The sequence below is a fragment of the Falco peregrinus genome, chromosome 2 (genome assembly GCF_023634155.1).
Source record: "Falco peregrinus isolate bFalPer1 chromosome 2, bFalPer1.pri, whole genome shotgun sequence".
NCBI lineage: Eukaryota > Metazoa > Chordata > Aves > Falconiformes > Falconidae > Falco > Falco peregrinus.
In genome coordinates, this window is record NC_073722.1 from 67,519,247 (window position 1) to 67,533,257 (window position 14,011).

General features: G+C 42.6%; 1 long non-coding RNA gene across 1 annotated transcript in view; it reads right to left on the reverse strand.

The window, feature by feature from the left end:
* Window positions 1-680: 680 nt before the first annotated feature.
* Window positions 681-14,011, reverse strand: part of LOC129783887 (uncharacterized) — a 177,995-nt gene continuing 164,664 nt past the window's right edge. Inside the window, exon 3 of the long non-coding RNA XR_008745948.1 lies at window positions 681-745. This is a non-coding gene — a long non-coding RNA (uncharacterized LOC129783887). The remainder of the gene's footprint in view (window positions 746-14,011) is intronic.

Sequence of the window (14,011 nt, forward strand, 5' to 3'; positions counted from 1 at the left end):
TGCATTTGTATGAGCTTTCAAGTATGTAAAGGGATATTCACGTGGAAATAATCCCTGATAGAAGGAAACACGTGCAGATCCTCAGTGGGGACACTGCTGGGAGGAAGGAGGGTTTTCTCTTATGTATTTCTTTGCTTCTTTCACAAGTAAGCCTATTTGACATTTTCTGGATAGAATCTGAAGGAGAAAAAAAAAAAAGCAAGTTTCCATTGGGAGCACTGTGTTATAATGAACCTGTACTGTGGAGGGTGTGCATGAGATGTAATTCTGAGCATGCTTCTACCACGCAGCATGGCACTCTGATCCATGAGCAAAGCCTGCAGTTAAGTAATGTGCAAAAGCTGGGAGAGAAAATGGTGGAGTACCTGGCTGCTAAAAGCGCATAGCTTCCAAAGGAAAAATACCAGTTTGACAACCCCCTCAGGCAGTCTAATAAGGGGAAAAAACCTCCCATTCCCAAATATTTCTGCTTCCTAGATGTCCTGGTTTCAGCTAGGATAGGGTTAGTTTTCTTCTTAGTAGCTGATGCAGTGTTGTGTTTTGGCTCTGATGTGAGAACAATGTTGATAGCACAGTGATGGTTTTAGTTGTTGCTGGGTGATATTTATACTAAGACAAGGACTTTCCAGTTTCTCAGGCCCTGCCAGGGAGAGGGCTGGAGGGACACGGGGAATTGGGAGGGGACACAGCCAGGACAGCTGACCAGAACTAGCCGAAGGGATATTCCATACCATGGGTCGTCATGCTGAGTATATAAACTGTGGAAGAGGGAAAGTGGTGACATCTAGCATTATGGCATTTGTCTTCCTGAGTAACCATTATGCATGATGAAGCCCTGCTTTCCTGGGGATGGCTGAACGCCCACCTGCCAATGGGAAGAAGTGTATGAATTCCTTGTTTTGCTTTGCTCGTGCGCGCAGTTTTTGCTTTACCTATCCTATTAAATTGCTCTTATCTGAACATTCAGGTTTTACATTCCTTTCCAATTCTCCTCCCCATCTCTCTGGGTGAGGGGGAGTAAGTGAGTGGCTGCATGGTGCTTGGTTGCCAGCCAGGGTTAAACCATGACACTAGACAAGAGAACTTAAGTCAGGTGGGAGCTAGGAGGTGACTGCAAATGAGCGAGTAACAAATACATGTGCCGACGTATGTATCTTTGGAAGAAAGTGAATGTCTCTGTGGCTTGCTTTACTTGTGCAGGTATATAGCCCTTGAAAGGAAGACAGCAGACAGTTTGAGAGGGGAGGAATCGTCATTTTATTTTGCTATGGAAATCAAAAATGTGTGCTGTGTGCTGCAGTTCTGCATTCCTCCCTTACATTTTCTGCTGGGCAGCTGCGGGCTGTGAAGCACTGGCAGCGGGCAGTGCTTGAAGTGTACCTGTGCACTCACGCGAATGAAACACCACAGGCTCCTGTACTTCCCTGTTATCCCTGGAAATAAGGGTTAGGCAAGCAGTGCTGGAGGGAGTTGTGTTGGGGACCTGAAGGCTCTCCCCTTCAGAAGGAAGCTGGGAGGCACCCATCTAAGCCGTGGGTCTCCGTACAGGCACAGATGCTCTCGGGTGGTGCAGGCACAGCACTGCATCAGAAATAGGACCTGCCAGGGAGCCGGCCTGCGTGGCGTGCCCAGCGCCCACCTGGCTGATTGCTGGACAAGGCTGAGCTGCAGCCCTGCTCTTTCATAGCAGCGTGGTCGGTCATGCTGCACAATGCAAAAGAAATCCCGACAGTAATTTGGATGCTCTGTGGGATACGAGCCTGAGTGCAGAGACCCTACTAAAAGCAATGTGGGTCTGGAAAGTGACAGCTTGCATGAGTGAAAGCAAGACTTCTGAATTTGCTGATCAGACTACTTCACTAGCTAGTAAAACGTCAGTCCCTTGAATAAAAATTTACAGCCTTCGAAATAAAAAAAAAGTCATGTTTCTCCTCCTGCCTGCAGACTTTTCTCAGTGGAGTTCTCAGAAATTCTGCTGGACAAAAGGTTAACTAAACTGATTTTCCTCTCTAAATCCTCACGCAGCAGGACAAGGTGACAGGCACCAAACGTGACAAATCCAGAGAAAGGAAAGCAGGTGAGTGCTGGCTCAGCACCTCTGGCCCCACAGCTTCCCTAAGGACTTTGAAGTTCCATTTTTTCTTGCAGACGGTAAATAGCTGGTTCCTGCTGAATAGTTAATATTTGTTACTTGGAAGACCAGGGAGAGTTTGCAATGGAGCAGCTTACTTGATGGCCTGGTGGATCTGGTTTTCCTGTATAAATGACCATAGTTCATTCTTGCTCCCATAAATATGTTTTGTATATAAAGGGAAGGACTGTGCATGCAGGAGTTGTGAAGAAAACCTGCTCTGCTCACTCTCTTTTCCATTAGTAGCCTGAGGGGTTGTCTGGTTGATGAGTAATGCCTTTCCTTACCAAGTCTCATATGAATCAGAGCAGGGTCTGGCAGCAGCATTTCCCACACCTCTGGGAAAGCCCTGCCCAACAGCCTGCTGGCTGGCTCCTGCTCTTGCCCTGTTTGGTGACAACCAGCAGCCCCACATTCCATGTGACAGGCTGAGCAGGCAGGTGGGAGTATGGGAATTTCACCCAGATGGTGCCTCTGAGAGGCTGGATCACCCATCAGGGCTCTGGTGGTGGGAAGTGTCCCTAAATGCCCCCTGCCAGCATTCTTCCCCATCAAGGAAAAGGGCAGTAGGACATGGGTGCAAGTGTTGGCTGCTTGCTCGTAAGGGGATGGACAAAACCATTCGCCAGAGACTATCCTGGCACTACAATTTCTTTGGCAGCGTTCAGAGTGCCGTAAGGAAAACTGCAAGCCAGGTAAACTTGTATCATCTTAGAGCTGACAGTATGGTGGAAACCTCAGCTGATACACCGGTATGTCGGGGCCAGGTTCCTCTATGACTCCTACTAAGACTGTGTATTTCAGGTGCACATCCTCACACCCACCTGTCGTCCCTTTTATCCTCGCTCCCTACTCACTCCTCCTGTCCATTGCCCTATGCAAGCAGATGAGAAGGAGATTGCACATACAGAGTAGGTGGGTCAGCCCAGTGGTTCCCTTCTCTCATCTGATGCACAAAACAACATTTCAGGTCTCAGACATCACTTAGACTTTTGGGTTAGTCCTCAGCACCTACGAAGTACGAACAAGTACTGGAACATCTCTCCTATGAAGACGGGCTGAGAGAGTTGGGGTTGTCCAGCCTGGAGAAGAGAAGGCTCTGGGGAGAGCTTGCAGCAGCCTTCCAGTACTTAAAGGGGGCTTGTAAGAAAGCTGGGGACAGATGTTTTAGTAGGGCCTGTAGAGACAGGACAAGGGGTAACGGCTTTAAACTAAGAGAGGGTAGATTCAGATCAGGTATTAGGAAGAAATCCTTCACTGTGAGGGTGGTGAGGCGCTGGCACAGGCTGCCCAGAGCAGCTGTGGATGCCCCATCCCTGGCCGTGTTCAGGGCCAGGCTGGATGGGGCTCTGCGCAACCTGGTCTAGTGGAAGGTGTCCCTGCCCAGGCCAGGGGGTTGGGACTAGATGGTCTTTAAGGTCCCTTCCAACCCAAACTGTTCTATGATTCTATGAAGCATGAGCTAGCCCCAGGGTTTCTCTACATTAAATGTGGTGCTTACGCAATTTTGGGGAGTGTTTAAAAGAGTAGGAGGTGTTCACATAAACCTGTAGTTTAGGAAGTCAGCGCACCGGGCTAATAGCATGAAAGCAATGGACTTGATCCCTAGAGCTAGGGCCGCAGCCAGGCCAAAACAGAGGAGGAAAGGTTGACAATTTTTTAACTCATGCTGCATAAATAATATAGGCCAGCCAGCAAGTCAGTGAGGAGCTACTCACACAATGTAAATTGGAGAAGATGGCAATATCTCCTTGATAAGATTCAGAAAAATACATTCAGGCAAAAAATTTCCTAGACCAGTTTCTTCCCATTTACTAGGCACCGAGTGCTCCAGTGTCTCTTTTCCTCTTAAAAGTTTTTTTCAGTCAAAACCTTTTGATATTTCATAGATTAATATTGCATACTGATGTTAATAATGCCTCGTGAAACTTTGTCTTTGAAGGAGCTACCCAGAAAGACAGCAGCCCCAAGGGACAGGTCAGCTCCTAGGGAACAGTAAAGACAGAAGTGGGGCTGATCCTCTTGAGTGTGACCCTGCTCACCCAGAGTCAAGGCAGTTGCACTGAGACTGAAATAAATGTGGAGAAGAGCAATGTGAAGAGCAGACAGAGGCTCTAACTAAAATCTGGCCTTCAAGTGAGCATGAATTCATCTCACAGCATGGGGCCAACTACTACAAATTGCTATCCAGCGTTTCACATCCCTTTGCTTATAACATCTTTCCTATCTTCTTCCCTTTTTCCTTCTGAAGCAGTGGGAAATTGCTAGCAGGGCTTCCCTGGAAAGGAGGAAAATGGTTTTGGTTGGGTTTGGTGGTTGACTTTTTTTTTTTTTTTTTTTTTTTTTTTTTTAGATATAGTGGGGGAAAAAACCCCCAACAATAATTGAAAATCCCTCTGTGATAAGAATGAGAAGCTCTCTGGAGAAATTAGTCTGCAGAGGTGTGATGGGAACTTGACTCAAATGCTGTGAAATTGTGTTATTTGCCAATTCTTCTGTTCAGAACTTGTCTATTCCAAGCTAATGGATTTTAAGTTTTTTCATTCTGCCTAAGAGAGAAAGGAAGCAGGTTACTGCAATACCTGCACTGTCTGTGGATGTTATCTCCTTCTTTTGAGTGCAGCGTAGGAGGACAAACCCCGATCACAGCACTAGCAGCTAAAGTTTGATTCAGGAGTTAAAGTCACTAAGAAAATAAATTACTATGCTAACATAAAATGTGGTAAGGAAGATCAAGAATTAATACATGATTGTAAGTGATTAATGACAAAAAAGAAAGTGAAGGAAGGAAAAGAGGACCTTGTTTCCCTCAATTTAGGAGGAGCCCATACATTGTGTTGTTAGCACAGGGAAGCACTTATGCAATGATGTAAGGAATATTAGTAGGATTAAGTAATTTTTTTTCTGAATCAAGGGAGTAATCTTTGATCCTTCCCTCCCCTGAAAGGACTGGTACAAGCATGGTAAAATGTCTGCAGAGTAGTGTGAACGGCATGTGTTGTTGTTGTTAGGCAATACATCAGCCAGGAAACCAACCTCCTGAGACGTTAAACACTTGGTTTCTGCAGGTCTATGCTTTGCCACTAGAAGAACTGTCATAATCAAATTTCTTTGCTTCAGCTCAGTGTCAGGAGACCTTTCAAAATTTTCTTTCCTTCTCATTTTCCTTTTTCTCCGCTCTGAGGAGTCTTTGTTTGTATTGCACAGCTTGCAAAGTTGTTAAGGCCAGAACAAAGCAGAGCAAATCAATCATGTCTCCATCTTTTAATGAAGTGATCAAAGAAAGAATGAACATACACACTCAAAGTGAAGTGGATGCTTAGAGTTTTCAACAAGACAGTCTCTTATTTGGGAATAGAAACCACTATTTTTCTTTCTTATGATGGAGTTATTTATTCTCCAGGAATCTGACATAAAGTATACTGAAGCAAATATGTCTTCTCTAATAGTTTGACCATCACACGGAATTCCAGCAGCTATATTAAAAACAACAGCAACAACAAAAGCTATATTATTGATCCATAAAATAGCTTAAAATGACAGTGCTAAAAATTGAGAAAAAAATCCTGATTCTAAGACATTATTCAATTACTGTGTAAGACTGTAAAGATCTTGCGAATGGAGCAAGACCAAAAAGCGTTACTTGAATTAGGTTCATAGCATTAACTACAATACCTGTGTGCAAAACACAGGAAATTAGATATGGTTAGTTTGCCCACCCCCAAAACCATTCTTCAGGAATAAACCAGAATTGTTTATCCTTCTATTTTTAATCCAGAGAAAAAGAGTAAGGAAGAAGAGGTTATCTGACTCCTAGGACTATCTACTAACCTTCTAATCCTCCCAGCGTAGGGGGTATTGAAGCTATGAGGTAGGAGCTTAGTGGGTAATCTGGGACAGTGGTAACGGAGGCTTCTAATCCAGCCAGGCAGGACCTCCACAGCATGCTGCACAGCAGGACTGCACCAGGACAGCAAAGCTCTAAGCAAGTATTTGGCAGTTCAAGTTCTTCCTCCTCCAGTTCGTTGCTCTCGGTGCCAGGCTGGTGGGGTTTTAGTCCGTAGGGTCTTTCTGGCTCCAGGCATGCTCTGCCCAGAAAGCCTTGAGATGCTGAAGGTGCTTCCTGCATGCCTGCACAGCAAACCCCTCTGTTGAACTGGCATTTGCAAGCCTCATCTAAGCTGCAGGGCCAGTTGGGCATCGCCATGAGATGGCCAGGTCTTTAGTTGCCCACTGCCCAAAAGCAGGCTATCTGGTTTTATATCGAATTCTGATGGTAGGCCATTCTGATAATCGTATAGCAGGTATACTTTGAATGTAGTTTCCCCCTTTGTCAGTACACCAATCCATAGCACAGACGAAGCTCTTCTGTTAATTCACTGTAGTATAATTTTTCCCTTAAAAGTATCAAACTACAAAAACAGCTTATAGGAAATCTTGGCAAAGTTACTCCCATTTACAAACACAGCAACTGTTCAGTGTGATAAAGAACAAACAAGGATCGGTGGTTTGCTGCTATTCCTACGTTACAAATAGCAACTCAAGCATTAGCTGTTTATGTATCAGCTGAGATTTGATTATTTTTTTCCTAGTGATCTCCTTCCTTTACCTTAATTCTTTATAAACACATCCTGGGGATGGGTAGAATTCTTGTAGAGGCAGCAGTAGTTTTTGATATATTACAGTGGCTTTCAGATGAAATGAATGAACACAGTGGGATGTCTTGTTCTGTGCTGTTGAGTCATTTCAAAATTTTGTGAAATATCACTCGTGGAGCTTCTTCTGAATCATGAAAACCATGGAGCAGCTCCTTCTCTGGAGTCAAAAAGAAAACTAATCCTGTTTTCAAACACACATATGCACATAGGCGCAAGTTGCAATGTTATATTTCATTTCATGGATTCTGCAAAGGCTTTTATTTTAGGGACATTTTTCACTATTCACAGTCATGTTGTCATTTGCTAAAATGAAATCATGTTTCTTGATCATACCCCTGCTTATTTGTAAAACCGTCCCAACACTTTCAGTGACACTGATTTTGCAAAACTGCCATTTTGAGGAAGGTCATTCAAAAAGATTTGGTCTGAAACAGGCAGGTGGTTTGACCTTTTCAGGCTCATCTATTATACTTCAAAGTATCCATGGAACGAGTGAAGGATTTATAGTGCACACAGTTTCAAGGTTAGGCATAGGGTGGTGGTAAGAGAAGTCCTGCAGTGTATTGGAGGGCAAAGCTGTGGTGTGGTGTTTCCACCACTAACTAGAAGTATTGAAGAACCTGTAAGGAAGATATAATATGTTAACAGAATACAATATTATTGTAAAGGTAACTGGTGTTGTCCTGGAGCAGAAAGAACCAGGCAAACTATTTGATTGCCTTTCAGCTCTGTGCTGCTTCTATGATTTTTTTATTGCAACCCTTAATGGGTTTTCCTGGCATTTTTTTCCAAGCCAGAGATAGACAAAGCATTTTCTAAGAAACATAAACCTCACGATGACCAAGTTGTATGCTTGGTAATAAAGCTGCAAAAGTTCACTTTCTAAAAACAAACAGATGGGGTTTATTCCAGAGGATCAGATATGACCGAGAAATTGTACTTAATTTGTAGAAAATGGCCAAAATAAACCCTCAAGCAGCTACTTGGCAAAACGGTATTAAAAGCATAATCATCTATCTGTATGTCATATATGAAATCAATAGCAAGTTATAGTAGAAAAATTGTAACTCTCTAAAAAACAACAGGTATTTCTCCAGTAGTAGCCCCCGGGGTCAGTGATGGTGGTAGAATTTGTATGGATTTTCAACGCTAATGTATTCTGTGCTAAGTATAAAATCAGGTGTCAATTTGTAAAGTATTTTTTTAACATAATGAGGTATCGTGTGATACTGAGGTTCAGCATGGTGACAAAGGATTAAAACACCACCACAACTGGACTACAGGAATACACCTGAAGAATAGGTTCCAATATTAAATTACAACATGTGGTCATTGTGCATCACTGAAAGCTTGGTATATTAAAATAACACATTTAATAAGCAAAGCTCATTTACTTACTTACCCTGGAAGTTTTGGAGTTTTGCTACTTGCTATTGGACATGCCTGAGTAGGAAGAAGAAATCTTGAGTCGGAAAGAAGAAGCTGACAGAAGCGCTGTCAGATTTGGATTACTTGAACAAACTATGCTGTGCTAACTTGTTATTCTTTGTGGCTGTTACAGTTCACGCATAGATTCCGCTCTGTCACAGGGCACCAAACACTTAAAAGGGAGAAAGGGGTGTCCAAAAAAATTCGAATTGCTCAAGCATTTTTCCCAAGCAAGCACATTACATCCCAGTTCTGACATCATATCCTCCTTCCCAGTGGAAGCAACTCACAAACAACCTTTTTCACCTGCATTCCCTTGTATAAATGCCTCTGCCATGCAGAATCCTGGGTCCAAAGTCTCAGATTGTTTCCTGGATTTTTCCACCAGTGTATCAACTTCCTGATTAAAATTTTTGCCAAACTGATAATAAATACAACACACAGGAATGTTCAGGAAAAAATGATCGTTCTGAAAGTGAGTGCAGGGGGAGGTTCTCATGAAATGCAGATTTCACCTTCTTATCAACTCTTTCTTGCAGCAGCCATGGCCTTCCTGCAATGCTCTTGGTAAGGTGTTAAGGATGTCCTTCAGTTTTCTCCTTCTTTTCCCCCCATTTTGTTACTGAAATACATTTTTCTTCATATTTGTCTGTTAAATCATACTTTCTTCTTGCTGAATGTTACTTGACAATACCCTGCTTGAGGAAGAAGTGCCAAGAAATTTGAAGGTTGAAAAACAGTTCAAATTAAAAGGCTGTGTTCACAACCAGGAAGCACAAAAAAATTAACACAATTAAGATGTTGAGTCTGCCCAGAATGGTTACCGCTGTGTATGCAGCAGTATATAAAAATTTTAGAAGATGAATGGCTTGCAAGCAGCAGAAGTTTAAAATATACATTGCACAACGAATGTACATCCATGTACAATGAATGGAAGTCACATCTGGATTTTGATAGCCAGGGTCACTCCATAGTGGAAGCCACCTTAGTTGAACTGTCATTTCTCACTCTGCATCTAAAATGATCTATACCAAACACCCATTTATACTGGGAATATCTGAAAAATATATTAATTTGTTTTGGTCATAACCCAGATTTGCCTCTGCATGAAATAAAATATCTGAAGAAGGTAATGTACCCACAGTGGGGCTGGCTGCAAGGAGTGAAGTTTAGTGGCCAAAAACAAGGTCATAAGCTTTGCTTATCCACGAGGCCCTGCTTACACAAATGACCAATTTTCATTTCACAGAGTTTTGATTTCCATGTGCAGGTGACTAATAAAATCAAACAAGACATTTCAGAACAACAAATAAAGCTTATTCTATGTTACAGAGGGTCAATGCTAAGTGCTGCATAAATTTAATTATAAAATCTCTTGAGGTTTTAGATCATTAATTCCTTCAAGATCAGATCACTGCTGCTACATTTCAGCATGAGCATTTTTTATAGTAGTTATCGAAATGTCCTGTGATTGGGAAGGTGGAGTGACAAAGGGGGAACACTTAGTTATCAGACATAACAATACTGTATCAGTCATCTTGAGATGACTGGTCCAGGCACAAATAAGAAATGCCAAATGTCTCCTGCATCACAGATTTAATCTGATAAACTCTTCGCTGTGGTTACACACCAAGTGCGGTCAACCAGGCTGCCGTTCCCTGCTGCAGGAGCACCTGCGCCCGAGCGCTTGGAACTGCGCACACCAAACTCTCTCTCCTCTGTGTAAAAGCCCCCTCTGCTGGACCAGCCTGACATGTAAACCACGCACAAAACTACCAGATCATCCCCCTTCCCCCCAGAAATGGACACAGCAGTGAAGCAATTCTCCATCAGCTGCCCCTTCTTTGGGATCCTTTTTCCTGACTGACGCAATACAAGTGATGGGAAGTGTTCAGGTTTTCTAAGATGCAGCATGCTTCGATGAGGTGAGCAGAAGGCTCAAAAATTTTGGAGGACTCCCAAGTTTCAGGCTCTTTCCTGATGTCCTGCTGTATGCCAAGGAGGTTCTGATCTGGCTCAGAAAGATGGCAGTCCCCAAGAGATGGCTTGTGTTACCAATCCCTTCAACTTTGTGGAGACGATCTTCCAATACTGAGGAACATCTGAACTGGGTGAGCTGCCAGGGAATTGGAGAATAAACCCCAAGTGTCCCAGTGAACTGAGCGTGCCGCTCTGCCACCTTGAAATCATTCAGCGTCAGAGAAGACCTAGAGTAGAAGTAAAGATGGTTGTTTTTCTTAACATGAGGTTAAAGAATCATTTACTCTGTTCAGAGACAGATACCGAGAAGTAAATCTGCAGCACTCTAGCCTCCTTTCTCTGCTTTAGCTCAGTGTTATGTGTGTGCCCTTCACCCAAGAGCCTCTGAAGAGAAAACACCTCCCCAGCCACGTTTGGTAGGTTCCCATGGCTATCTGATTCTTTAGACAAGCTCCTTCTTTCAACTGGATCTTGACTCCAAGGAGAGCTTCCCAATTGTCCCTTTTCCTTGCTGGGTGCGGTATCTAAGCTGCATCCAGTGATGACTCCTGTCCAGGTGCTCAGTAATGCATTCGGACATCAGTTAATACAGGTCTTTTCAATGAGCTGCTGTCTACAGCAGGGGTAGCTTTTAACACACAGGTAGCGGAAGACCTGTGTGGGTGGCTTCCTGGACAACACTGGATGCTGTTACTACCTGACTTTGTAGTAAACCAAGTTACGCTGTACTGTCAGCGTGAATTTTCCTGTCAGGCACTTCTGCTTAAGCGGTTAACAATGGAACAAATCCATGAGTTCAGCATCTAGCCCGGCCACAACAAAGTCATTTATACAACCTATGTGAGTTTCTTCCTGATGGCTGGTGAGAGGAGTTTCCTGTTTCAAAACTAACAAAACGGATTATCTTCACCATGCAGTGTTTTATAACACATGCTGAAAAGGATATTTAACACAAGCCTGTAAGTGAGAGCCAGTGATGCTGCCACTCACCCTGACCTGATAGAGTCTAAATATGACAGTAACTGAAATAAACACAGGGACTATCATTAGTTTGCAATAAATCTCTCCTACACGTGGGTCGCTGGAGCTGTGTGACAGCATCTTACAAAAACAAAAGAGGAAGCATCCCCAGTGAGCAAAGGGAAGAACAGGAAAGGAAAGGTCCACAAACCATTGAAAGGTGAGAGTAAAAAGCAGTTGAAACATATGATTGAGGAAAAATGAGTCCTATAATTTTGTGAGGACTTAAGTCTCACTTTGTGAGGACAAAGAGTGTGTGGCAGGGTGCTGAAGGAAAGGCTTACAAGTATGGTTTTGCATATGGAGTCATTAGTAGAGGAAGAAATGTAACCAACATTTTCAGCACAGGTAAAAATGGCAAAGGGGCATCAAGATGTGGGAGAAGAGACAGACTGACCAGTGTAGAAGAGGTGGCGCAGTTTCTGAACAGGCCTTCTGCTCAAAAAATGATCATCTTACCCCTCTGAGACAATAGACAAGGCACTGTTTTCCACTTTGCCGTTCTAGTTGCCACCTTTCCCTGCTGTCTGATCCCAGAACCCAGGTGGAAATCAAACAGATCAGTAAAAAACACTGTGAAGTGTACTTTTAAAGCTCACCAACATTTTGACCAAGAAACCCTCACAAGTCTTGGTCAGCAGTGTTAGCTAACACATTTCCCAAGTTCCTTCTTCAAATACCTTGAAAAGGGAGACAAAAGAAAAATCGGACAGAAGAGGGTATGACCAAAGCTTTCACAGCTCGAGTCCTTGACCTCCAAAGCATTCGCTGAAGTCTGAAACAGTGCAGCTAACTTTACCTTTTGGTCTTCTCCCTATGCACTCTACAAATTTGCCTCTTTCATTCCCTCCAAGCAAGAAATTGCTTGGACCAAGGTTGTGTCAAAGGGATCTCACCCCAAGTTGTTACCTCAATTCAGCCACGTGGAAATAGCTCTTTTTTTTACTTCTGAGGTTTCACTTTACTTGAAGTTTAAACCTCACAGTTACAGCCCTTTGTAATTTCTGATCAGTTTAAATTCTGTCTTTCATCCACGACTAGGGTTGGAACAACTCATTCTCAACAAATAGCGCATCCCATGAGGTAAGAGTCTTTTCCATCTGCAGAGTATTTGACACCAATTGTAATTTACTCAAATGCATTTCTTGTTCTACCACTGCCAGAAGAATTATTCTGTTCTGCAGAGTTTTAGTTGTCAACACCATCCTGCAAACATCTATGCAACTGTTTAATTTACCAATTGTTTCAATAAGTACAATTATCTACCAAGTCAGCTTGTAAACAAAATACTTAATGTTCCAGACTGAGGCTTGCTCAGCTGTTATTGGTCACACTGGGGACTGGTTCTTGCCCTGAGCTGAAAGAGCAAAAATAATCATGTAGCTTATATACATTTCTGTTTCACTGCATAGTTTTGTGTTAGAGTTTAAATTTAACTCTTCTCAGATATTTTCCCCAATAATTTTTTACCAGAGAACAGACAAAACCAGACATAAAACTAGCTGCCAAAATTCACTCAAATGTTAATTCATGGCAAACATTTTTGGAATACCCACTTTCAAGCATATGGTTATACAGCCTCAGCCAGCAACAAGGCCTCTCGTCAATAGCGATAAGGTCAAAATCTTTGTAATTACATTACAGTGTTTATACCAGCCTCCTTCAGTGAGAATAGGAAGGCTTGTTAACAGGTTCATAAATCCAGGTGAAAAGATTAATCCATCCATCCAGGCATATATGTTATTATTGAATATATATGTTTTTAGAACAAATTTTAGGCAAATAACCAGATCTGTGTTTACTGTACTGTGCTGAATGCAGATTGGAGTCACTGTTTCCCTGTATATTAGGGGATTTATATTAGATCCAGAAGACCTATCAGCGTTATACTTCAATACAGCTTTTATTCTACTGGATCAGGTTAAACAGCTCCTGGATTCCTGATTGCGTCAAGTAGCGAGCAAATTTAACACATGAAGAAACCATCCCTCCATGTTAGCATGCTACAGAACTTCCTTTGCCCTTATCTGAAGTGACAGCCCCTCTGGGTATACACTCGTTGCTCTCCTTTATTTAAGCGGTACAGCTTCTTTTCTTTAAATGTACTTACTTTTTAATGGAAGACTAAACAACGGCTGTTACATCCTAATTTAATCTGTGTAAAACCTCACATCTAAAGGGTTTAGTCAATAAAATGAAAGGAGATGTTAGCACTGACTACAAATGCCCCAAACCAAACCCCAGCTTGGAATTCTCTTCCAAATAAAAACTACATGACATGCCTCCAACGGAGTTTACAGCCCAGTTTCCTGGCCTCTCTGCAAGATACTCATGCTGAAATCAAAAGAAACTGAACCCCTTGGCAAACTAAACAGCTGGTTTTATAAGAGTTACAGTTAACTCCTGGTTGTCCGTAGACAGATTATCCAGCTTGAGGCTCAGCGGGGTCCTGCTTTCCCAAAAAAGCTTTTGGCCACCACTCAGAGCCCAGTGTTTGCATCAGTCACCATGCTGCCTCTTGAAGTTTATAGAGGCTCTTGATATTTACCAATATCTCTTCACAAGCCTTTTAAAGGTGAGCATATATAACTTGTGGCTAGCGCAGTCTTATATGTTATATATATCCATTTTCACTTTACCCAGTTCATTTCCTATTAGCCCATAGGATTAAAAACCAGCTGTGGCGAAACACTTTTTAAATGTTTTGAACATGAAACTTTCCCTATAAGACAAGAACTTTTTTTCTAAACCAACACCCCAAATGCTTTTTTTCCTCCAGAAAATTTCCGTACAG